This window comes from Leptonychotes weddellii, chromosome 10 (assembly GCF_054177405.1).
Source record: "Leptonychotes weddellii isolate Sample4059 chromosome 10, ASM5417740v2, whole genome shotgun sequence".
NCBI lineage: Eukaryota > Metazoa > Chordata > Mammalia > Carnivora > Phocidae > Leptonychotes > Leptonychotes weddellii.
The window spans coordinates 118,213,735-118,238,788 of record NC_138378.1 but is presented as its reverse complement, the minus strand read 5'-3'; the positions used below and the strand labels follow the sequence as shown (position 1 = coordinate 118,238,788).

Here is a 25,054-nt window from a genome sequence, read left to right as displayed (position 1 = left end):
AAAAAAAAAATCACATTCCAAATGATATGTATTTATTTCCACAGTTGCATCAGCAATAAAGAAACAAAGCAAAACTTCCTAGTTCTCTAACTCTGAAAATATTTTAACCTTTCAGTTATTCCTAATAACAATGCACATGTAAAAGATGGAAGAGAAATTTCCCAAGAGGCTTAGGAAACCCTCTTTTCTGGAACTTAGGACTTTTAAAATTACAATACAAAATGTAGTGCAGGGAGGATAATGGAAGCTTCCATTGCTGTGAAAATGTTCCTTTTCCACATTCTACTATAGTATATTATAATCAGCCAGTATAAACGAATTGATGCTATACTGTCTTCTTTTTTTACAGTTTTTTATTTTATTATGTTACGTTAATCACCATACATCATTAGTTACATCATTAGTTTTTGATGTAGTGTTCCATGATTCATTGTTTGTGCATAACACCACTGCTCCATGCAGAACATGCCCTCCTCAATACCCACCACCAGGCTAACCCATCCCCCCACCCCCCTCCACTCTAGAACCCTCAGTTTGTTTCTCAGAGTCCATAGTCTCTCATGGTTCGTCTCCCCCTCCGATTTCCCCTCCTGCTATCTTCTTCCTTTTTTTTTTTTTTTTTACATATAACGTATTATTTGTTTCAGAGGTACAGGTCTGTGATTGATCAGTCTTAACACAATTCACAGCGCTCACCATAGCACATATCTTCCCCAATGTCTATCACCCAGCCACCCCATCCCTCCCACCCCCCACCACTCCAGCAACCCTCAGTTTGTTTCCTGAGATTAAGAATTCCTCGTATCAGTGAGGTCATATGATACATGTCTTTCTCTGATTGACTTATGATGCTATACTGTCTTGTTGCTAAAACAATTTGTTGAAAAGTGAAAGATTCAGTCAATTCAACTGACAACAAATTAGTGGAGCCACTAGGGGCCCTGCACCTGGCAAAGTCAAAGTACGAAGATGCACAAGTAGGAGCCCACCAGACAGGCTAAGGGCCAGTTTGCTAGCACAGCACCATCTCTGCCTATGATTTTGTAAAAATCATTATGATTTACTGTAGAGGGTAGACATTGTTCCCTAAGGACTAGAACAAATTAACTAGTTGCAAGAATGTGCATTATCTTGACTTAACAAGCAAAATTCCTCTAGCCTGATTCTCTGATTCACGGATAACAACCCAAACCAAACCAACCTCAAAACCTTGTGAGTTTTCTTTTCCATTCTTGGGAAACTACACTCAGGGCAAAGTGCATGACAGAAAATACCTCAAATACATCCCAAGAGAATCTGACCCAACGCTCCCATCGTCCCTGTCTTTGACAGCTAAGGTGGCAGTGTTGCCCTCTTATCTCTGCCTCAGTTTTAATTCACCGTCAGCTGAAAGGAAGGAAATTAGTACAGGGAAAGAGAACAATGCACACACTGTAATTTTTACAATGCAGCAACAGTAATATTGTGACAAACAGTTCAACAGTGTAATTCAGCACCTCCAAACACTCTAGTAGAGCACAAGATCTGTATTTCAAGAGCTAACAAATGATTTAGAGCATGCAGGGCCTTGGACACCCTACAGGTAACTCAACAATTATGTGCTGAATGAACAAACAAAAGAATGAATGAATGTGTGAATGAATGAAAGCAGAAAGTATTTGAGAAAATCCAGGGGATTTTTTCTGATATATTTTTTCAACAAAGCTCTTTATAATACCTGTTGTGAGCTGTTTTATATGTTTTTTTAATCAAATATCTTTTATTTCAAATCATGAGCCATGAAGAAATCTTAAATGGATCACTGGAAACAAGATAGCAATAGGGTCTTTTGTCAGGAGAACCCTTTCAAAAGCCAAATTACATTTCCCCAAATGCATTCTATCAAAGAAAATGGAGTAAAGCATTTATAAGGTTGTTGGAAGATTTCAAATTTAAATGCAAGCAAGTTCTGGGGAAATAAAAGTATACCGCTAAACCACCCACCTTTTACTGTTTTCCAATGCAACAAATTCCAGTGAACACAGCATTGATAATGGGAGTTATAATAGTTTATGAAAAATACAGAGTAAATGAAGAATTTGTTGCACTTTAAATTCTTCCTTTTTAAAGTGGGGAAAATTAAATGGTAAGAGCTAAAACAAGCTAAGTATTAAGTAAGCTATAAAGCAAGTGATCCATACACAAATTCTGAGTACGTTTTCAAATATCATTTGAAGTATCTGAATATTAACTTCTATCAAATTACTTAAAGGTAGGACAGGATAAGCTAGATGCAGCACACCAGAGTCAGAACAAAAATAACAAAACTAATGGAAAAGCTCTTTTATACAGACAGAAAAGTACTTTTTAAATATATTTGAAATTCAGGTGCTTGTTAATTTCATCTAAAATAAGATGAGTATCTGAGCGTACTTCCTTAAAAAACATGCATATTGAGGGACAACACAAGTCAGGATAACACTGATCTTCTTTAGATAGAAAACATACTGGAATGCCAAGCCTTTCCCAACCACTGCCACATTGAAACAGCCTGGCACTCATATTTCATAGAACAGTTTTCTGGAAAATACCTTAAACCACATTAAAACATGAACTCATAAATCAGAGCTAGAATAACTCCTACAGCAGCACCAGTAACATTTCAAAGATCCCAAATTCCTTACATTATCATAGGCACAATAAATTCAACTGAGGTATGAAGGTCTTTGCAAATCCCAACTGCTTGTGGGAAAAAGGAGATTTTCCCTAACCTTAAAATCATTATATAAAGTTTTCTCTCTTTTTAAAAGTATGTTACATTCATTATAAAAATAATACATGCTCATGTGAAAAATCATTGAAAATGCAAAAAGAAAAAGAAGAAAAATCACCCTTGGTACTTTGGCCCTTTCCTTTTAAAACCACATTGGGCTCATCCTGCATATAATTTGGGATTTAGTTTTTCTTTCGATTTAACATTATACCTTTAGCAAGCCTCATGACGTTCTCTGAGGATTTAAATGAAAATTTATCTAATTATTCCCCTATTCTTGAACCTTTGACCAATCTTTTGAGAAGATAAATAACACTAGTAAATGTCATGGAAATTTTGTTTTACTACTATTAAATTAAAAGCACAACATACAACTGGACACATTTTAATTTGAACTTAATCTAGTTGATTTTAGGCATTTAGCAAGATAATTGTAAATCCTGATCCTAACCATTCTATTTCTTATTATCCAGAATCTTAATAAGCATGATTTTTAATGCCCTCCTGATGTCACTGATCAAGTTGCTAGAAGGTACAAAGAATGGACCCCCTGATACTTCACCAGGGGTTTTGCTCAGATTCATTTTAGTACATTAATCAATGTGTTTAAAACCCACCTAACTCTTTTAATACCACACTCAAACTTTTCCTTCTTATACATGAGAATTTAATAGATATTTTCACCAAAAGTTCACTGAAAGCTAAGTAGCAACATGAACATCGCTGCTGCAGTCTGCTAATCGAATAGCACTATCAAAAAGAAGGACCTCTATTTAGTACATATAAGAAATGGATATGAATTCCTAATGATCACTTTTTATTTATACATATTCATTTATAAGCCATATAATATCAGTCAGGATAGACTGCTTTATGCTTCAGTTAAAACAAAAAATAGAAAAGGTCAAGACCAAAATAACACTGGCTCAGCAAAGGCAAGTTAGTTCCTTTTCGGGACAGCAGTCCTCCTCGGGTTGCCTCAGAATTCCTAAATATTTAGCTCTCATGGAACTTGCACGCCAACATGCACTCTGCCACAAGTAGCAGGGAGGAGTGGACGCCAAGCTGCCCCCCTCAAGCACATGCTACAACCCAGAACGGACATATACCACCTCACTCTGAACGGCCAGGAGGCAGAGCTCAATCCCCTGCCCAATCGTTGGGAGAACCAGATAATGGTGAGAACTCTTCATGCCTAGCACACTGATCTTCTAGAACCATGCTGGGAACACTGCCTCTCCTTGTCTATAGATACCGGGATTTCCTTTTCCTCCTCAATAAAGAAGTCAGCTCCTCTGCTCTGTCATGTTCTTGGTTACATGGCTGCTCAAATACTCCCAACAATAGTCAAAGCCAGGCTTTATGATATTGTATTGACCCTGATTAATAAATCAAGTCCTGGAGACAAGGAGCCAGTTAATCAATTAGGTTTTATCTTGGTTGCATAGCAATGGATGTCTTAGGAGGAAGCATATTATAATGGAATTCAAATCCCAGCTCTACATCACAGTGGATGAATTATGTTGGAAAGTATGCCCCTCTGTCAGATAGAAACAGAGTCAAGGTCATCTTACACTATAAAATGAAGATAGTTATCGATTCCCTCTCAAGCATCCTTCCCTCCTCTCTGCTTCACTTACACGCTGTTGTCTCAGGACCACAGAGTTCCACAAGGAGGGATAATAACAACACGCCTCATCACAGTAGCAAACACTCACGTTGGAATATTCTTCCGGGTCAGGCTCTAAGTATGTGATATACGTTACCCATTTGATCTTCACATCAGCACCCTGAGGTAAGTACGACTGTTTGCCCCATTTCGTATGAGGAAACTAGAGCATGAGGAAGTGGAAGAGCCTGCCCCAAACCACACCATAGGTAGTGAAGACCAAACCCACACCACAGCACTTGGGGTCCAAACCTCAGAGCCCTTGCCTTGTGTTGTGATGCTTCAGGCCAGTTACTGAGAACTCACAAGACAATCACAAAAGGGTCATTACTGCCACTTACAGGTGCAGATCTTGCCCATGGCAACAATCTGTAAGTACCAAAGTGGGGATGCGAACCTGGTGTTGAACACAACTCCACAGCCATGGGTGTTTCCAACCTGCCAAGCTGCTGCCGGCTTTACCATCATAAGACCTGCAGACCAAGTTCCTTTTTGCCAGTAGGAACAATTTGTTTCTTCCCACACAGCCCCACTTTTCACTGCATTTCATTCTCCCACCTTCTTATAAAGAGCCTGTAATCCCCAAGCAGTCGCCTCGTGGGACCATGCAAATATTGCATACTGCCCTGACCTTGCTTTGAAGACCTTTGTCTGCCTTGGGTTTTTAGCTCTCCTCAGGTAAGCCATCTAATTCAGACCCTCTCTCCTAAAGAAACTTGAATCCCTGAAAGCGGACACTCATTCCTGTTACTCACCGGATTCTATGTTCTCTGGGTATTAATTTGCCCTTGAGATGTCCTAGCAGGCTTACCCTGAGCTCAATGGACCGAAGCCTCCCTTCTCCCAGGTGGGATCTACCCTTGGCAGCATGTTTTGCTTGTAAGTTGAGGGGAATCACCCGGTTCCTCTTCTTTCTGGGTATCTGGACGGTGGGCCTGAACAGACTGAACAGCACAGGAAATGAACTCCACAAGAGGGAAAACCTCAGGGTAGCCCCATGTCAGTGGGAGATGACTGCAATGTCCTGGCTAATGGAGGACTTTGACGAGCCTCTCATTAACTGGTTCACTTTCAACTCAAGTTTTTCAGAATATATCTTCTTCCTTGTAGAAATGTGGAGCTATTGCCATCACTGGTAAATCAGCTTTTGATGAAATATGCAAGATAGCTAGAAGCTAAGCAGTATAATCGAATTCACAACTATTTGCTACAGGACCATAATCTAATGGGAGCATTATAATTTGCTAAACACCATTACAGTGGTATCAGATCCTATTAATCAAAAAATGGAAAAGCTGTATGCAGCCATTTTTCTTTACTATTCATAGTCATTTATTATTGGTACTTCCCTCCAGAGTAGAATAGATGTTACCTTTTTAGCTTCCATATTCAAATATCCTAAAAATAAGTCAAATTTGAGTACTTCCAAATTTCTAAAATCTAGTACCCTCAAATTAAAGTCTAATTCTTAAATGTCTCCTTTAAAACATCACATTCACCACATAAATGACAGCTCCCAAAAGAGCTCCTATTTTTATAAGTCAATAAGCAATAAGAATTATGTGGGCGCCTGGGTGGCTCAGTCGTTAAGCGTCTGCCTTCGGCTCAGATCATGATCCGAGGGTCCTGGGATCGAGCCCCGCATCGGACTCCCTGCTCTGCGGGGAGCCTGCTTCTCCCTCTCCCACTCCCCCTGCTTGTGCTCCCTCTCTCTCTGTGTCTCTCTCTGTCAAATAAATAAATAAAATCTTTTAAAAAAAACAATAAGAATTATGTATTGAGGTTCAACTATGTGCCCATTGTACAGGGCTAGATGCATTAGAGAGAGAGAGAGAGAGAGAGAGAGAACGTGCACGCATGCAAGTTGGGACAGAGGGGTTGGGTGTGTTTGTTCTAAATGGAATAATGGACCTACAGTTAAAGTATTATTATCTCTGTTTTAGAGGTGAGACAACTAGAGTTCAGAGTGGTCCAAGGTCATCCAGTTAGTTCAATGGGGAAGCCAAGATGGGAGCCCAGCTCTAACACTGGACCTGCCTGTTCTGTTTTAGTCTGCTCAGGCTATCATAAAATGCCATAGACAGGAGGCTTTAATAACAGGTATTTTTTTCTCTCAGTTCTGGAAAACTGGGAAGTCCAGGATCAAGGCACTGGCAGATTTGATACTTAGTGAGAGCCCTCTTCCTGGCATGCAGATGGCTATCTTCTTGCTATGTCCTCATATGGTGGACAGAGGAAGCCCTGGTGTTTCCTCTTCTTCTTATAAGGATACTAATCCCATCATGGATGCTCTAACCTCATGACTTCATCTAAACCTCATTACTCCATCACATTGGGGGTCAGGGTTCCAACCTCTGAACTGTGGGGGGACACAAACATTCAGTCCGTAAGAACCTGGTTCTGTGGGGTTTCCCGATGTAGAGAAAACAGCTAGTATTTCTCAAGACATTAATAAACCCACTCTAATGGATGACTTTGGGCCAAAACCTTTAATCAAATGACTGAAATGGGGGAAGTCCACACACAAACACAGTAAACCAGCCAAAGGCAGCTGGGCATCTTGTCCCTCTAAACATCTAGGTTGGGGTGAATTTCTACGTCTTCCATTCCAAGGGAGGAGTTCTAAGGTTTCGATAGGGGAGCCACTTGCCATGAAAAGAACTACTTTTAGTCAATATCCCTGTATGATAATATTTACACAGTTATCGACTCTTTTAAAGCAGAACTACTGAGATTTTGCATTTTGTAATTTATTTTAGAATTGTGAGCATTCTAAGTACCTGTTCCTTGTCTGTATTTCCATGCAAATCTGCTTCCAGGGCATGTTTAGAGGGATGCTCTCCTCTTTCCCTACATCTGTCAAGCTTTCCTGCAACTCTCTCTCCCACGTTCCTTCCTGACAGGACTCAGCCTTGAAGAAGTGCAGGCCACATGCTTGGGGGCAAGGGTAGCATATTCTGAATAGTGACAATCTTGACATAGATGCAGCCTGAGCAACACACACGGTGTGTCCAAGGCACCATGGGAACATACAGGATTCCCAAACCACCTCAACTTGTTAGTAAAATGGAGTCAAAGAAGGAAAATGGGGTGACATTATCAGTGAAATTATACTGTGCCCCTACTCCACAAAGCAGAAATTATATGTCACCCTGAAAAGTCCTCTCTGTTACTTCTGGGAGACTTCGGAGGGCCACTACGAGCCTTTCAACAAGTCCTGCTGCCATCTGCATTAGCCACCATTGTCCTCCTTTGCACCAAGCAGCCTACGTGATAAAGCTGACGAGGTCGGCCTAGAGAACACGTCAGGTAACACTTCACAGCCTCCAGGGTCACCGAGTCTATCACAAACCAAGGCCCAGGTATCAGGTGCCACAGGAAGTACCAGGACACGGTTTCAGTGTTGGGACCCAGCACTTCCCCAAGTGAAGAAACAGGCACCATCCGCTTGTCAGTTGAGAAAGGGCCCACGTTTCATCCCATATGCCATTCTCCCAGCCCCTCCAACATTCATAGATATCCCCTTCTTGCCAGACTGCTCACATCTCTTATCTCTGAAGCGCATCATCACTCACCCACCCGCATCCCTTGTCCTTCTTGCCTCATGACTCACAGGGCAGCTAGTGTACCCCGCCCTCCAGGAACCACCCCTGCGGGTCTGTTATCTCTGCTCCATCATGTCTGCCATCCTCAGCATGGAGCAAAGCCTCCTGGGTCTGGGTCTGCCCCCCCTGACTTTGCAACAGACTCTGAGCCAGCTGGCATCCCAGGAGTCCTGCACCAGGAATGCAAGAATGTCCCTCTCCACCCCAAGTCACACTTTGTCAGTGGGCCTCCAGTGCAGGGCTGTCTGGGCCCCGAGGTGGCCCTGACTACACAGTCTTCTTACTCACTGCATAGCCCAGAAAAGGCCATCAGGCCATGACACCACATAACTCTTCACACAGGCAACATGCTGTCCTCTCCTCTCCCTTGTACATTTACTGCTTTACAAGGATCATTCTAGAAGTTCTCAGTAGCATGAACTGGGGCAGAGAAAAGAGGACCAGCACAGCTAGTGAAGGGAAATTGTGAAGGCACAAGTATGGGTGATGCTGCAGAAATGAAGACAAAGGGCGGAAGCAAAACACACTTTAAGGACGCACACCCCCGACCGAACTCTTGGCCCTGACCCTGACTCTCTGTGCCAACAGCCAAGCTGCTGAGTTTTTACGTCCTGACATTCCTCATCTGTGGCATGACCGGGCTGGACATGGATGACTCTCAGAGCCTACATAACTCTGGCAGTCTAGGACCCTGAACCCCAGGATAATGCATTTAGAGTGACAGAGACAAAATAAAGTCATGGTGAGGGTGGGGTGAGGTGTAGATAATCTCACATATCGACAATCAGATGTCACGAAGGATATTAACACTGTTGATGAAGGATGCAGCTGGCCGCATATAAAGACACAAAACTAAGGGAGGGGTTGTGCTCAGAAAAGAATTTAGTATTAAACTTGAATCAAGATAAAGACCCAACTATAAATAAGAACTTAGTATGTGAAAAAAGTGGCAATTCACATCGACAGAGAAGAATTCTTTAACCAGTAAATGATGTCAGAACAGTTATTTGGGATTTGAGAGAGGAAAGCAGGCTTTAGCTTGTTTGTAATAGACTCACAGATTTAAAAACATAAAAATAAGGCAACAAAAGAAATGCACTAGAAGAGAATGTGATATTTTACAACCTTTAGGTAGAGAAGGATTTTCTAAATAAGCCTGAATAATAAATACACATAAAGGAAAAATTACATATTCAACTTCAAATGCAGGTTTTATGTATATAAATATTTTTGTACAGCAGGATAAAACAACAAACATTTTAAGACGAATGGCAAACTAGAAAAACTGTTTTCTAGGCATATGTTAACAATCGAAGAGCCACCATCTGCAGTACACAAAGACCTAGGCTTCCAAGTCAGACAACCCCAGGACCCATTCATAGTATATTTTCTGTGAGGATGGGAAAGATGCCCCCTGGAGTTTTGCAATATATAAGCCTAAACGATGAAAAATAATTTCTCTCCAGGAAACAGTGTCTGTGGAACATGTTTGGCAAGAAAGATGAGGCTACTCTCTGGACAGGTACTGAATGGGCCACAGTGCAGTGATGGAGCCACTGAGCTGTACATGAGAAATGCAGAGGAATTTGGGGGCGGCGGTTGAAGCTAAGAGAGATGAAGAACTTAAGGAAAGAGGGCTGAGCAACATGGCAGAATGCTTGAACCCAAATAGAAGAGTCAACCAGGGAAAATCCCCCAATGTTGAAACTAGCTAGGAGGCTGTTGAGAAGCGGGAAATCTAAGGCATGATTTTAAATTGCTTACCAGGTTCTAGTGTGAGTTGCTACTGCTCTAGGGTAACCCCCACCTTATTCTTCCCAAGTTGGGTAGAGTTGGCTGCAGCCTGTCACTGAGTCAGTGGTGCTCCAAGAGCCCAAATGTTCTCCACCTACTTGGGAAGTGCAGAAAAAGACCAGTGTGCACAGAAGGTGAAGGAAACGTAGGCAGAGAGAATCGAGGGGAAGCAGGAGGACAGAAGAAGAAGTGACCAGGGGAAATGTAAACCTTCCAGCCCAGCCTCAAGATTCCCATAGACACTGTGAGCAAAAAAGATGGAAAGGCCAAACCTATGTAAATCTTAAAGGACAAGATGACTCATAGCAAATTAGAAAAGTTATAGACATGGAAGGGCAGATACCTAGTTTTCATATGAACCACATCAGTAACAACAAAAAATCAAATTAAAGCAAAGATCATCTTAGCCATTATCATTGTCAATCCAGGTGTGTTGTGGGAAGAGTGTATATCCCCACCAGTCACAGTGGAAAGACTTTATCATATGTGGGACATTTAGTAGGAACTTCAGGAAGATAAGACCTTAGTAGTGGGATCAAACTAACCCCAGACTAAAGTCTGCTTGTATTCACCTTTACTTTTTAAAAGATTTTATATATTTATTTGACAGAGAGAGAGCACAAGCAAGGGGAGCAGCAGGGAGGAGGGCAGAGGGAGAAGCAGACTCCCTGCTGAATAGGGAGCCTGACGTGGGACTTGATCCCAGGACCCTGGGATCATGACCTGAGCTGAATGCAGACGCTTAACTGACTGAGCCATCCAGGTGCCCTTGTATGCACCTTTTAAAAGCTTAAAAACAAGCTCAAGTACTTTTGCTTTCTGGAAGATAGAGTGGACATACTCTTCCCTATTTCTTCCACTATGTAACACTGAAACCCTGATTATTAGATATGAAACAAACATAAGAGGACTCTGAAGAACAGAGAGAGGAATGCAGACCAGCTAGGGACCTTGGGACCCAAAGACCAACACCAGAGGAAGCTCCCTGGGTTCTCATGTTGCCTCATATATCCCAGACTCAGGGCTGAAGAAGTCAGCAGTATAGAAATGCCAAGTATTCGGACAACAAGGGGCCTCCAAAAAGTCTCTAGCCAGAGGTCCAGGAAAGAGGCAGCCTGGAAAGACTTTGAGACATAAGCTGCTCTATTCCAGCCAAAGACCACAGAAAAAATTCTTGTCCCACCCCAACCCATGCCAACAAAGCCAAGTTGGGGGCGCTAGACGTCCATCTTTGCAAGCTGTAATCAGGTACCCACAAACCCTCAATGGAGTAGTGTGGACAAGGAGACTAGGGAGCCAGGACACTCATCATGCCAGGTGGTGTGATAAGCCCTCCCCCCCTCCCTGCCTTTGGCCCCAGACTCTTCAGTGCCAGTCCATGGAGATCATGTGGGGTGAGCCTAGACTTCCACCCTACCCAGCAGTAACTAGATGTCCCTCCTCATCACCACAGGGACAGCACCAAAGGAGACCTAGAATACAGACAGAAATTTTACCAGTGCTCAGTGGTAAAGAAGCCACCTGCCCAAGGTGTCCAATGAGGCCACAAGAGGATCAGCAATGAGGCACTCCTAACACCCCTTTCCTGGATGCTAACAGTAAAGAGCTAGAAATCCCACCCACACTCAACAGGAATGAGAAGCCCCTCCCCCACCCATACATCATTAAAGGCTGAGTGAGGAACCTGGATTTCTATCCCCGCCCCACAGGAATGAGGTGGTGTCACCCCCTTCCCCTGGAGGAACAGTGCTAGAGGAAGCCAGATAAAACAGAAGGTTTAGAAAGATCCAAGATCTCAAAATATAATATTTAAAATGTCTAGGTTTCTATCAAAAATGATTCATCACACTAAGAAACAGGAAGATCTCTAAGTGAGGGGGAAAAAGTCAATAGACTCTAACACCAAGATGACAGAGAAATTAGAATTATTTAACAAAGATTTTATGGCAACCATCATGAAAATGCTTCAAAAAGCAGTTATGAACAAGCTTGAGATGAATTTAAAAATAGAAAGCCTCAGCAAAGAAACAGAAGATATAAAAAGGAACCAAGTGGAAATATTTTAACTTAAAAAATACAATAACCAAAATAAAAAATTCAATGGATGGGCTCAATCACAGAGGGGAAAGAGGAAATTAAATCAGTGAACTTGAAGTGGGAACAATAGAAACTACCAAATCTGAACAAGACAGAAGACAGACTAAGAAAGTGAGTGGACACAGTTGCAGAAACCTAAGGCACTAGAAAATAACATTTAACATCTGTGTCATCATCAACAAAACAGACCAAAGACCTTAACAGACACTTCACCAAAGAAGATACACAGATGGCACCTAAGCCTATAAAAAGATGTCCACATCACATATCATCAAGGAAATGCAAATTATACAACAGTGAAATACCACTACACACCTATGAGATTGGTCAAAATCTGGAACACCGACGACACCAAATGCTGGTGAGGATGTGGAGCCACAGGAACTCTCATTCACTGTTGGTGGGTCAGGACAGCCAATCTGCAAGACAGTTATGTGTTTCAACTGATGAATGGATAAAGAAATAAAAAAATTACTGAAAATAAGTGATAAGGAAAATCTTAAAATCAAGATAAAAAAGACATAATAAATAAAAAGGAGCAAACATACCAATTAAAGCAGACATCTCACCAGAGACTATGCAAACCAGAAGACAATGAAGAAACACATTTATAAAATACTAAAAAGTTATCAACCTAGAATTCTTTTTTTTTTTTAAGATTTTAGTTATTATTTATTTGAGAGAGAGAGAGAACGAGCATGAGCAGGGGGAAGGGCAGACGGAGAGGGAGAAGCAGACTCCCCACTGAGAAGGGAGCCCAGCATGGGACTCGATCCCAGGGTCCTGGGATCATGACCTGAGCTGAAGGCAGATGCTTTACTGACTGAGCCACCTAGAATTCTTTATACAGCAAAAAATGTCTTTCAAAAGTGAATATAAAGGTATATTTGAGACAAAATAGAGATAATTTGCTACTGTTAGACCTACTCTACAAGAAATTAAGAAGGTACTTCTTCAAAGAGAAGGAAAATAATAGCACATGAAAATTTAGATATACAAGACAGAATGAAGAGTGCTAAGAATGGTAAATGTGTAAGTTGTTATAGAAATACATTTTATTTATTTTTAATATCCAAAACAGGTAAGTGACTATTTAAAGCAATAATAATAAAAATAAGAATAAAAATGTGTTATGTGGTTTATAGCATATGTACAAGTAAAAGGTATGAAAATAATGCCACAAAGGAAAAGAAGGTGTTATTGGAAGTACACTGTAATAAGATTCTCACACTAAAACCAAAGTGGTAAGACATTATTTGAGTACGGACTATGATAAATTAAAATCATATAATATTAACTGCAGTAGCAGTTACTAAAAAAATGAGAGGAACAACTGTTAATCCAATAGTAAAGATAAAATAGAACCATTAGAAAATTCAATGAATCCACAAAAGGCAGCAAGCAAGCAAACAAGTAAAGAACAGATGGTAAAATACATAACAAATAGCAGGAGAATGGACTTAATCTCAAACATATCTATTAGTATGATAAATGTAGATGGACAAAATTCCCCAATTAAAGGCAGAAACTGTTAAATTGGATTAAAAGGGGAAAAAAGACTCAACTATATTCTATCTATAATAATCTAAATTAAATATAAAAACAAGGATAAACTAAGAATAAAATTATTTTTAAAAAGTACAAATGCAAACGTTAATCAAAGGAAATATGGAATGGCTACAAGCATATCAAAGCAGTTGTTCAAAATAAGGATTATTACCAGAGATGCTTAGGTACACACAATAACAATGGACTACAAAAATCCTAAATGTATAGGCACATAATAAAAATGCTTCAACATGCATGAAACAGAAGCTTACAAAACTGGAAGGAGAAATAGGCAAATCTATAATCACAGTTGGAGATTTCAACACCTTTCAGTAATTGATAGAGCAATTAAAAAAAAATCATAAGGATTTAGAAGACTTGACCAAAACCATCAACCAAATTGACCTAATGGATATTCCCAGGAAACTCCATTCAACACTATGCTCTTGAGGCACACATGGAACATTCAAAAGATAGATCATATGATGAGCCATAAAATAAGTCTCAACAATTTTAAGAGAACTAAAATCATACAAAGTAACTTCTCTAACCACAGTGGAATTAGACTAGAAATCAATACCAGAAATCTGGTATATCTGGAGGATCCCCAAATACTTGGAAATCACATTACGTAAGTTACAAATAACTCAGGAGTCAAAAAAGAAATTACAGAGGATTCAGGAAATACTTTCAACTTAATGAAAATTAAAAACCAACATGTTAGAATTTCAGCACTGCAGCTTTCAGCTAAAGCAATGTTTAAAGAAAACTTCATAGCATTAAATGCTTATATTAGAAAAGAAAAAAAAATACTAAATCAAATACATTATCTCATTTCCTACTTCAAGAAACTAGAAGATAAAGAACAAATTTTACTCAAATGATAAGAGGAAATGATTTTTTAAAGCAGAAATCAGTAATGTGAAAAAAGAATAAAAAATCAGTGAAACTAAAAACTGGTTAATGAAAACATCAGTAAAACTGACAAATCTTTCACCAGAATGACCAGAAAACAGAGAACATATGGAGTATCAACACCAGGGACAAAAGAACAGACCTCACTACAGACTTTCTTTCTACATATGGAAAGTAAGGAAATATTGTAAATAACTTCATGACAATAAATTCAACAACACAGATGAAATTGAAAAAATTTCTTGAAAGATACAAAGTATCAACACTGAAATAAGAAGAAACAATATTTGAGACTTGATACTTATAAAGCCCTCCATTTGAAGCCTATATTCAAATTATGTATGAAATTAAATTTATACCTAAAAAACTTTTCCTGAAACCCCAGCTCAGACAGCTTTGTTGGTGAATTCTAACAAACATGCAAGGAAAAAACTATATCCATTGTGCACAAACTCTTACATAAAAAAAAAAAATTTAAAAAAAAAGGAGCATATCCTGACTCATTTTATGAGGCCAGCATCACAATGATACCAACACCAGACAAAGGCATTACAAAATACTACACGCTGATATCCCTCGTGAACAAAAACACAGAGGGCCTCCTTTCTATGCAACTTCCCAAAGTCTTCCAAGAATTAGCCACATCTTCTTAGCTGTGCCTATATTATGAACTGCTAAGCAGCAGTGATCTGCCTGTGTCAGAGAATTACAGGATAGTTGCCCAAGTCTTGCACATGAGGATGCCTAGTAAACAGGTCTGTCACTCTTTATTACAAAGCCAAAGTCAAATTTGGTGGAGGGAGGTACAATTTTCATGTTTTATTAAACAGACCTAAATTTCACCATTAAATACAGAGACTTAGATTAGGATTTCTTAAATGTAAAGCTAAAATAGATGAATTTAAGGATGGAGAACATTAAACAGAGACTCTAGGCGGGGGTAAATTCTGCCCTACATTTACACATGTGGTGCCAGGGACTGGAAGATAGATGTAAAACTTTGGGTCGGAATTGGAGGAATTAGAGGAATAACCTGTACAGAACTCAAGGGAGGTCCCTTGGTTTCAAAATAGATGGCAGGGTTTGGGCTGGGGGCCAGCCTGTCTGCAGGGAGAGGGGATGGCTGGGCTGGAGGTCAGAAACCCAGCTGGAGGCTGCAGCTCACTGGCTGGAAAGTCTACAAGTGGAGTGGTTAGTGCATTCCTCAGAAGTCCTCATTTCCCAGTGAAGCGCCTAGGACGCTTTCCTCAGAGTACTTGACTACTTCTGTTGCCAACACATACACACACAGACACACAGACACACACACATTCTATCTTCTAACAATGATTCCAAAAAACTAGCTTTTGAATTTAGCAGAAGGAATGCATTGCTTCACTAGTCCAGCATATTATCCTTGTCACCAAAAAGCAATGAAATTTTTGCTTTATCACTTTGTGTTAAATAACCTTGGCCTTCCAGTCCACTTTCCTTCACTTCAGCACTGATTTTCATATTTCAAGAATGTGTGCTTTCATATTGTTTTCACACAGGCTTTCATTTCAAGCCAGTCCTTCCAAATCTGATACTCTGAATGACCTCTCCCTAAAATCTGAATGGTAGTAAGATGAAGGTTTTCATTAGATGAAGTATAATATTCTGAACTCTGAGACCTGGCAGCATTGCCCTATACCCAGGAACACATCCCTAAAACTCAGTTTCTCGCCCCGGGGGGCGGGAGGGGGGAGTTGGGAAATGGAGCTAATATTTCTCTTAAAGGATCATAAAGGGATCAAATGGGGAAAAAAAGTATATGAAGATAGTTTTGTGAATGGTAAAGTGATGTACAAATGCCATGCAGCATTATACTATTTTGTGTAACGGAGTATAGTTTATACACATGGAGGCAGGTTGAATAATACCCAGGAATTAGGGCTTGGTTACAATAGTTCTAGGGTTCATGTCCTGGCTTTGATATACACATGCTAAATGACCTTGGGCAAGTGACTTATTCTTGGTCTCAGTCTTCTCATCCATAAAATGGAGATAAAAATAGAATCTATAGGGGCGCCTGGGTGGCTCAGTTGGTTGGGCGACTGCCTTCGGCTCGGGTCGTGATCCTGGAGTCCCGGGATCGAGTCCCGCATCGGGCTCCCTGCTCGGCAGGGAGTCTGCTTCTCCCTCTGACCCTCCCCCCTCTCATGCTCTCTCTCTCATTCTCTCTCTCAAATAAATAAAAAAAAAATCTTTAAAAAAAAAAAAAAATAGAATCTATAGCATAGGACTACTATGAGGATTAAACAGGTTAATTTATAAAGCACTTAAAAAGTGACTGACATACATTAATAGATTAAAATAGATGGAGAGTTGTGGGCTCTAAAACTGGAAACACTGATTGCAGTGGATTTAGGAAGGATCTTGGATAAAAGGGTAACTTAACAGAGCCGCTAAGAAATGTTGATGAAGGGGGAGGCCATTAACAAGCAGATGTTAGGAGAACATTAAGCCAATGACAACCCAAAGTATAATGAGGGAGTCTTGAGAGGGAGAGAAACTTAGGGACCGATTTCCTAGGTCTGGGAGGTTGAGGACTATACAAGGGGAGGTAAGTGGGAAGGCAGAGGAAAATGAGTGTTAATACAAAATCGATAGATTGGACACAAAATTCTTGGCGTTGTGGAAGTAAATAATTCAAGCCCAATGGCAATAACTGGTTGCAGAATATTACTGTATTGTTCCTGATTTTCCTCAAATTCACATTTTCCATTGTACCAGGGAAACACCCCTATAAAAACTTTTTCTACTTGGTTTAGCATCTACGTCAAGCTGTGGCCCTCCTGATGGACAACCTTGCTAAATCACGCTGAATAACAATCCACATTTGGCACACTAATTAATAATTTATATCCGAACTGGTTTCATTAGAGATCTTGCAAGACCAACGGAGATTCAGTGACAGACACTTTTATTAAAATGACCTGTTGCTCTCTAAGTAGGAATCTAGTTGTTTCTCCCATATACTTCCAACTAAAAAAATAATATCTTGCCTCTCAGATTTGATTTATTTTTGCACCGTAATGTATTCATTCTCTCTTCATAGTGTTTCAATAATAATTATATTTTAATTTTTTTCTTGTTGAGTTTTTTCAAGTTTTTTTTCTAGTCTTCCAAACTTACTTTGAAGTTTCCTCTCTTACCCTTGCTTACATCTTATTTTCATTTTTATAATTACAAACCTAAAGGAACATTGTAACCCCTTATATTCCAGGGCCATGCTAATCTCAGAAATATATAAGCTGGGTGTCTAGGTAACCTAAACTTTACCACTTCTTAAATATCACAGCTGGAAACTGACCTGGGACCCTGTCCTAGGCAGTCATGGCTTCTTCCCATAAGACTTGCTCAGTCTACTGACTTCCGTTAGAATTAACACAGCACCACTTTTCAAGGGTCTGTGATGTTCGAGAAATTATACTAGACATTACGGAGAAATTGCAAAAATCACAGAATGTTGGAGATGGACAGATATTAAAGGACTGCCTCATTCCACCCCGTAAACTTATAGACAGGAAAACTTCAACCACAAAATAACCAATACAAAAGGGATAGTGTTTAAGCTACCATCCCCTTGTTATTTCACCCAGGAGCAAGACACACACTTTTGAACAAAGCACTGGGTCTTCTCTTGTACACACAATCCCCCAGAGGACATCTGGATTCAAGATGAGCTGGGTATTTTGTTCTTGCAAGGAGAAGGAAAACATTCAGTGAATATGGCTCAGTTTAGGAGGGACATGTTTCATCCCAGGTGAACCTTCCTGCTGCTGATGCATACTGCTCCTGACCACAAACACTGGTCTATATATTGGTAGTGGAGATGATTTAATCCCACAGGCACTTAAATGCTATTTGCTTCTCTACAATAGTACCTTGTACTTCTGTTTCCATGAAGTGCCTGAAACCTCTATATTCCTAATGAGCCTCTAGCAATAAGGAAAAAAAACACAGATGTTGACCCTATAGCTCTATTCTGTTTCTTCTAATTCCCTTCTTCAGTGGTGTATTTTTCTTTCTTCTCATATTTTTGCTGTTATGTGATCATTCTTCTTGGGATTTTACATGTAGGAATCCTCTGAGGGCTGGGAAGAAGTTGGATTCCTCCATGGAGAATTTCCACTTGTTCTACTAGGTGCCCCAGGACACTATTACTCAAGGATCCTTCCAATTTGAATGTCTGTTTTGAGTTCTTTGGGACCACCCAGAGGGAAGGGATTTGGGCTACAAACTCAACTGAGGGCTGTTTTTTTATCCTACCTAGCTTACCCCATTAACCCCTCTTTTCCCCTTGTTCAGGTCCAAGACTGGTAAGTGAGTGTGTGGAGGGGGGTATATTTTTGTTTCATCCTTAACATTTGAATGCATGGTCCTTTTAGGTCCCAGATTTATGAGAGAAGGCATTCCTACTATATGGCTCATCTTGGGGGACCCAGGTTGTGTCTCCTGTTTCTAGTGCCCCACACTATTAAACTAAAATGCAAATTCACCAGCTTCAGAGATACCCTGGGGGAAAGTTCACCTGCAGGATTCGACTCACCTAAGTTTTTTTTTTTCTCCCTCATTTTTCTAGCCTAAATAGCTTACTTTACTGCCAGCTCATTAGTGCACTTAGGAAGATGTTTTCTTTAGGGGCGCCTGGGTGGCTCAGCTGGCTAGGCATCTGACTCTCGGTTTCGGCTCAGGTCATGATCTCTGGGTCCTGAGATCAAGCCCCATGGAGGCTCCAAACTCAGCGGGAGTCCACTTCTGCCTCTCCCTTTGCCCCTCCCTCCCCGTGCACACGCACTCTCTCAAATAAATAAATAAATCTTAAAAAAAAAAAAAAAAGATGTTCTCTTTAATACGTTTAGTTAGAATATTTAGTTATGTTTAAAAGGAGGGTCAGTCTCGGTACCTAGCTCACCATTTTATCAGAAAAGTCTGAAACGTAGTATTTTCATGATAATTATTTCTTAATATTCTGCTATTTCAGGGTTTGGTTTTTATTTTTCCCATTTCTGAGTTATAGGGGGACTTGTTTTCCATCAGATAGTCTATCAGTGATCATTTAATTGCAACAAGAGAGAACTTCAGGGACTTCAACAGAGATCGGTGAGATTTTGGCCTCACAGAGGCAGCCCCTCCTGTCTCCTCAGCAGAGGGGATCCCTAGTATGCCGGGATCACTAGGGATCACAGCAAGGTGCAGCCCACATCTTACTACTGTCAAGTGACAACATTAAAGTCAGTACGGAGTTGGATGTCCTTTATTCCAGGAAAACAATCCATGGATGGGAATCCTCCTCCTGGGAGATTTTGGGCAAGAGTGAGTTTTATACAAAATTAGGAGAGACAACGCAGAAGCAGGCACGGCTGGCAAGGAGGTCAGGGCTTTCCTTAAAGACTAGAAGGTCCTATTTTCTAGGGTCAAGTAAGCGAGCGAAAGCTGAGCCAGAGGGCTGGGACCCAGTGTTCTCGAGGTCTCTACCAGTGAGGTGGCCCCATAAAGTGCAGGCTGACCAGTTCAGATCTGTGACTGGGGCCATGGGGTGGCCTCCATTTTGTGGGTCCTGATAAATGACTTAAGTATGTATTGTCTTTTTCCTTGTGTTTTTTTCATCTTTCCCGCAGGTGTCACATTTGCTTTCCAAGCAGGAAGCAGGAAGAAAACAAAAGTGGAAAACAAGGGGTAGCGCTGTTATCTGCAAAGCGAAGGTTTTCCAGAACCCTGGGTTTACACCTGCCTGGCCAGACGTGTATCACATGGCGGTCCTCGCCGAAACTCAGTCTGCGTGTTTGTAGCTGGGGACGCTGCCCCCCAAACACACCTGGGGATCCTCTAATAAAGCAGAGAGCCAATGAATCCTGGCGGGGTCACCTGCGGTGTCTGCCCTGGGGGCTCACTTCTGGCTTCTATATAATGCCTCAACTCCTTCTACTTTCAGAACCTCATTTTCCTTGTGGCTTATCATAGGATCAATCAATGCATACCCTCTTATGATTATCATCTGATTTTCTATGTGTTTCCTTGTTCTCACTTGATAAATCATGATCTAAGAAAGGTAAACAACCATTAACTTATTCCACTGTATTTTCATTTTGCTTCCTTCCTATTTCCTTTTTTTGAAATGACTTTTTTCACATTTAGTGCATGAACATTCAGGACAGATCTTTATCGTGGACTGTAAGCTTCATCATTATATAGTGTTTCTCTTTAAGAGTTTTTGTTTTTAGTTAAAACTGGCTAACCATGAATTTTACATCTCTGCTTTATTTTTATTTGCATTTCCTTGGTACATCACCATCTCCTCTATTAAAGTTATCCTTTCTATGTATCTTTGTTTGGATATATTCCTTAAATATCCCCATCTTATCTCCCCACTTACATTCAATGTTTTGTTAGTTTACTATTACAATATTTTATAACACATTCTATTTTCCAATCATGTTCTCCACAGTTGTTCAACTTCGGGTCTCATTTTCAGTGAATTCAATACTACCACCAGTCTTTTCCATGTCTTTCTCCCTCCCTCTCCCTCCTCCCTCCCTTCTTTTCCCATCCTACCCTCTTCTCCCATCCTCCTTCCCTCTTCTATCCTCCCTCCCTCCTTCCTTCCATCCTCCCTCTCCTCCTGAAACCCCTCCTCTCTTCTCTTTCCCTCCCTCCTCCCTCCCCATCCTCCCATCCAACCTCCCCCTCATCCTTCTTCCCCTTCCTACCCTCCTCTTCCATCCTCCCTCACCCTCCCAACCTCCCCCTCCTCCTTCCCATCCTCCCTCTCCCTCCATCCTCCAGTTTATTATCTCATGGCTATTTTTTTTCCAGAAGGACTACTGAGGACCATATACCCTGAGTTTCTGAATGCTTGAGAAGACCTCTCTGTTGTCTTTATACCTGAATGGCTGCTGGTTTGCAGATAAACATCTTAAGTCACATTTTCATCTCTAAGAATGTAGTACACACTGTCCCACTGCCTTTTACATTTGAGTGCTATTAAAAGGTTTAGGGATACCATGACTTTTTCCCCCCAAGAAGTAAGTTGATTTTCCCGTGTGCCACAGAATTCTATTAACTTTAATAAAGCATGGTAGGGTAGTTTCTTTTTTACCGAATTTGTGTTTCCTGGGACATGTTATACTCCTTGAATCTGAGGATTCTAATCCTTTTTTTAAAAAAAAAAAATCATGAATTTATGGGCTCCATGCTGGGAGCCTACATAAAAAAAAAAAAATCAGAAATTTAAAAATATCATTTAAAATTTTTTCTTACATTTTTTTCTTTCTCTATTCCAGGCACAATTATGCTTATATGAGATATCCTTTATCTGTCTTCACTACCAATGATTTCTTCTATAACCTTTTGTAATTGTTTCCTTTTGTTTCATTTGCTCATTCTCTAAAACTCACTTTTCATGTCCCCGAATGTGTCTTCAGCCATATATGTATCAGCTTCTTGTAAGAAGAGCCTTGTTTCCCTAATGATTTTGATCTCCTTACTTTTATGATCTCTACTGGGAGGCCCTACATTCTTCCATGGAGTCCTTCTCTCAGAAAGGCCACATTTCCCTTAATCTTTTGAGTCTATGCACAACTATGTGTATATGCACTTCTTGGGCTTTGTGGCATCATTTCTTCTGGTGGGTATTATCTATGTACCTTTTAATTTTCATGTTCTAACTCTCCATTTGTGCTTGGAGTAAATCTGCAAAGGTCGAATGCCTTTTGACGACTATTTTATAATAAATCACCTACTTGCAGTATCATGCCGGAGAGGGGCAGAGTACGGACCTTGCATAGCTGGGGGTGTGAATCTGAGTCCCGTGCCTCTGAGCACTTTCTCAACAACACTCCCCCGCAGAGATATGAGGCTCCTCTGTGCCCACATGCACATCATCAATTTCATGTGAGGAGCTTTCAGCTTTATTCTCTTCAGCTCTCCAAGAATCTTTGGAGGCCCTTCTTCTATCCTTCTATACCAGTCACCCGCTTCTCTCAGGGATGAGACCACTATGAAGCTCCTCATTCACGTCTAACTCCCTTCCCATTTCATCAAGTAGGACAGGAAGGAAGAACTCTCCTAAAGGTTAGAAAGGCACCCAAACTGTGTCCATTAGTGTTTTCTACCTGCTTTGGAGAACTCATCCCTCCATCCACAGTGCTGCAGGTCTGGGGGGGGTGTACTGCCTCCCCCAGTGTCCTTCCTTGCCCTGAAGATTACTCCGTTTCTGAGCACATACATCCTTAAAGAGTTTTTAATGCTGTGGGGAAATGTTTTTGGCAAAACAGCAAATGATCAAAAGGATACAAAATCACACAATTAGAAATGGGCAGAAATTATCAAAATAGTAATGACGGTTATTATTTCTGAATAGCAGAATTATGGATGATTGTCATTTTTATATTTTTAAATTTCCTACAAAAGCTACATAATTACTTGTATACCCAGAAAAATATAATACATTAAAAAAAAAAAAAGATGCAGTCTCTCGTCTCAACCAAGTTCTAGATATTTTTACCAAAACCAGACCTAGGTTCCTCTCCAGCTCTTGAACAGACAAGCTCCATGCCCTCAGTCCCCAATTTATCAAATGAGTTATAATGCTACCACCAGATTACCATGGAACTCTTCCACAAAGTCACAAAGTAGGGAATATAAAATGTCTTGAACTGGGGTGCCTGGGTGGCTCAGTCGTTAAGCGTCTGCCTTCGGCTCAGGTCATGATCCCAGAGTCCTGGGATCGAGCACCGCATCGGGCTCCCTGCTCCGCGGGAAGCCTGCTTCTCCCTCTCCCACTCCCCTTGCTTGTGTTCTCTCTCTCACTGTGTCTCTCTCTGTCAAATAAATAAATAAAATCTTAAAAAAAAAAAAAATGTCTTGAACTTACTGTGGGGGAAGGATCACACCACCAGTATGAGAACAATTTCTATTCATCCCTACCTCGTCTTTTGCCTTTGGCTTAAACCTCCGAAACGAGTCTTTCTCATCAGACAGAGCACTGCGACTGGCAGTAGAAATCTATTCCTAGGGAACGGAACTCGTGGCTGGTAGTGCTGGAACAGCCCCCTCCTTGCCTTGCCTCACCTGTCCCCGAGGAGGAGAAGCAAAGGAGCTGAAGAAGCCTATACTGCAATTCAGAGACATGAACACAGCGCTGAGAGGCCCTGGCTCCCAGAGAAACAGGCAGGCGGAGGCTAGGACTCCACAGTGGCCATGCGACTGGCGTTCCTTCCAAGGTAAGGCCTCATGCAGCTCCTGCATCATGACAAAACACAGACCCAGGAGCTGACAGAAATTGGGGCCGCTTGTGAACTAAACTGGATGCCCAAGTATGTAAATGTACCTAAAATGCCACTGTCCTTTTTTTTTTTTTAAGATTTTATTTATTTATTTGACAGAGACACAGCGAGAGAGGGAACACAAGCAGGGGGAGTGGGAGAGGGAGAAGCAGGCTCCCCGCGGAGCAGGGAAACCCATGTGGGGCTCGATCCCAGGACCCCGGGATCATGACCTGAGCCGAAGGCAGACGCTTAACCGACTGAGCCACCCAGGCGCCCCTAAAATGCCACTGTCTTGACACACAACACACACACACACACACGCGTGCATACAACTGACAAGAATGCAGGTTTTTGCTCGATGTAAGGAAGATTTCTTTAACAGGCAGATGGTCTCTAAACGACATGGGCCGGCTGAGGCCTAGCATGTCCAGTGAGGTGACTGAGACGCCCCTTGGGTACTCAGCATTGTGTCTGTCATATGTAATTCTTCAACCTACAATCTGCCATGATTTACCTGCGTAATAAGATGTCTTTAAACATTATATTCAGTAATTTTAATTATAATAAACCCGTCCCACCCACATATTGCCCTTCGGCACAAACCACCAAATCACAGAGTGCGGCCAAAGGCAAAGATCACCTCTAAATTATCCCTAAAGACTTTCAGAAAGCCTACGTGTAAACAAAGAAGACAGGGAAAATGTTCAGATGACTGTCGATGGCCAAGATTCCAACTGCTGGATCACTTCCTGGATTTTCTCTGCAAAAACATCAAGTTTAAAATGAGAAGTACTGTTTATACATGGGGAAAAAAAAAAACCAACTTTCAAAATGCACCTCATGTCATTAGATTAATTTGCTATGCACCTCAGGGCAATTATATTAGTAGTGGCAAAGCTATTCTTCCAGACCTCGTCCCCTAGCAGGCACTGTAATTAGAGGAGTCTACATCCCCACAGACAGAACCTCTGCAGACTGGAAGGCAGAGCCCATTACATTTGCCCCCAGTACCTCTGACGCTCTCTGTTTCTCTGTGCTGAGAAAGAGGCAAATGTGCACTCTGAAAATTAACACAGCCAGAAAGGAAACATCCCACAGGGTGAATCAATACCCAGCAAAGGATAATGGGATTCCTGTTCAGGCAGCTGTGTCCTGCCCCCTCCCATTAGCACCTGTCAGCGAGAGCAGTCAGGGCTGGTCAATGGGCAACTCGCCCCACAGCTCAATTCTCAGGATGATCATTAGCTCCAGCGACTCTGAGGCACCCCATGCTGACAAACAGTGTCCTTTTCTCCTTAAATGCAGACAAACAATGACTTCTCCTCTAACCGCTGGCACAGACCTTGTTAATCTTTCTTGTTTCACTTCTGTTTTGCCCTTT

General features: G+C 41.1%; 1 long non-coding RNA gene across 1 annotated transcript in view; it reads right to left on the bottom strand.

The window, feature by feature from the left end:
* Positions 1-25,054, bottom strand: part of LOC115937026 (uncharacterized) — a 199,008-nt gene that overhangs the window by 133,085 nt on the left and 40,869 nt on the right. The window contains exon 2 of the long non-coding RNA XR_014148987.1: positions 12,233-12,336. This is a non-coding gene — a long non-coding RNA (uncharacterized LOC115937026). The remainder of the gene's footprint in view (positions 1-12,232; positions 12,337-25,054) is intronic.